Source organism: Nanorana parkeri, unplaced genomic scaffold, assembly GCF_000935625.1.
Source record: "Nanorana parkeri isolate BGI_ZX_2015 unplaced genomic scaffold, ASM93562v1 scaffold46, whole genome shotgun sequence".
Classification (NCBI taxonomy): Eukaryota; Metazoa; Chordata; class Amphibia; order Anura; family Dicroglossidae; genus Nanorana; species Nanorana parkeri.
In genome coordinates this window covers 1,904,827-1,907,370 of record NW_017306314.1, presented here as the reverse complement: position 1 = coordinate 1,907,370, position 2,544 = coordinate 1,904,827, and positions in this window count along the sequence as shown.

Sequence of the window (2,544 nt, the reverse complement as noted above, 5' to 3'; positions counted from 1 at the left end):
GTAATTGGATGTAAACAGGCGCACATCTGTTTGTATCCGCCTGCCTATAGGCTGCCAGTGAGCTTCCGATCAGTTCAGCCTGAAAAACTGACAGGCAGACTTGAATAGAGTAGTGAGGTGCTAGAACAACTGTCGGGTTTTTAGATAGATTTATTCTCTACTAATTGTCCTGATCACCAATGCCACTGGGAATGAAAGAAAGGGCAAATCCCAAATTTTGAGCTGCCACCAAAACAGGAGAGTAGATTACCTTAACAACCTGTTGTATCTATAGGACAGGAAATAACGTGAAATCTCACTTAGGAGACACGGATGGCAAAAAAGCCCCCAAAAACCTGACTTCGTTTAAAAAAACATTTATTTAAATATTTTTTTATCCCATAAAACTGTCCATTTGTTAGAGTTCCGAATCCACTGGCAAGCACCAATAGAAACCCTCATTTTATTCTGAACATCTCGGTTCATTCACACTGATGTGTTTAAAGAAACTCTTAAGAATGTTGCCTGCAAAACAAGAACACAAATTTTATTCTGCATCAGCTGGGGCTGGGAGACATTATTTTATTTGTGCTCAGATTTCCACTTGAATACTTTTCTGATTCACTGACCTGGAACAAGTATATAAATCCTAGAGACTTCCTTATCTGAGTACCTGTTAAGGTCAGTGGTACAAAATACAGACAATGGCTAAGTACAGTGTTGACTGACACATGTAGCTTTTTCCTCCCCCCTACGCTCTAGTGGTCGGAGGTCTGCTGGTGTCATTGCGAACAATGCTGGTCTGCAGGACTGCATTATACATGAGGACACTGAGGGATAGTTCACACGCTGAAGCATAGGGGGAGAGAGGTGAGCGCCCGCTACTGGGGGAAGTAATGTTTATTAAATAAGCATATTGACTTATGGGATTTATCTAGAAGCATCATTTTATCTTCTCTTTCTGGAAGGGGTAAATGAGAGAATACATCTGATTTTCCCCATTCTGCGATAAACAGTATGGATGGAGGCCAACAGTCTTCCATCTGTCTCCTTTGATTTTTTTCGGCCGACCTTTGTCGAGCTTGGTGGTGGCGACATCAAATTTTAACCGATTCAGCTGAAACCAGCCCAAATTAGAGCCGTGTATGGCCAGTTTTACTTCTGCAGTAGAGGTAGGAATTGATGGCTCCTACCTCTAATTTGTTGGAAATACTGCATTCACCCTATTTACTGACATTCCCTTATGTACGGTCCTAAAAAGAAGTATAACCCGTAGGGAGATTTTCCTGATTGCGTTTTTTTCCAAGCCCACAGTGTTCCCCTAAAACTAAGTTCTCAGTAACGCCAGCTCACCTGCTGGTGTACATTGACACTTCTTTGAACTGTGATGTGCAGGGAGTTGTGCTGCATAAAAATGTATACATGCTGTATTTTTACACAGCACACATGTATGCTGTGAGCAAGACACGTGGTATACCATTGATTTCCATGTGCTCTTGCATTAAAGGAGAACTATGGGGTTAGGGCTTTTCCCCATAGTTCTCCTAAGGGTAACGGGAGGACACAAACTAGCATCTCCAGTCACCCTAAGCTCAGTATACCGTGAGCCAGCTGTACCCGCCCCCTCCCCTGTCCGTTCTACCAGTCATCGCTGGAGGATCGGAGCGAGGAGGGGGGAATCCAGTCCCTCCCCTGTTACGGCTCTCTGCCGTGACAGGATCGAGAAGTGAGCGAACGCTGGTATGTTGAGAAGTGAGCGAACGCCATCTTGTGACAGTTCCATTGTCACAGGTCGGCTAGAACTATGAAGAGGAGTGAAAAGCACTCACCTCATAGTTCTCCTTTTAGGCTTGTGCTGATCAATGCAGCTCAATGGGCATGGGGTTCATGAGCCCTGAAGGTCACATCCATTTTTGGCTGTTTTCACACGTATGTGTTTTACCGTACATCACCATACCAGCGTAAATTTGCTTTGCACTGCTTTGAAAAATGTTCCGGAGGGCTTGGCAGCGAAAGGGTTAATAACCCGCGCACTTATACAGTTGATCAGGGTAGGCAACCTTGGCTCTCCGACTGCTGTGGAAGTACAATTCCCATGAGGCACTGTAAGACTCCCACAGGCATGATTCCCAGAGACATGATGACATTTGTAGTTTCAGCACAGCTATAGTGCCGAGGTTGCCTAACCCTGCAGTAAGTGGTGAAGCACCAGTGCTACAGTACCTCACAATGCAAACGCTGTGTATTGTGGTGCTCTGCTTTGGCCAAAAATAGTGCAGGTGCATTCTTTTCTTTTTGGTTTGAAGTGTGCTCCCAGACCATTTAAAAGGATAGGGCTGCCTTAACATGGCATGTCTTAACACAGGTTAATGTGCTCATGAATGTGAATTGGCCTTGAAAGTTATATTTTTCTCCAGAACATCAGCTGCAATGTCAGGCATAAGGGCAGGTTCACACCATTTTCCGGATCAGATCTGAAACGCAGAGCAATGCAATTTTACCGCATTCCAGAGCTGTTTTTTTTTTTTGGGGAGGGGGGGGGGTTAAAAATAGGCTCTAAGGGGG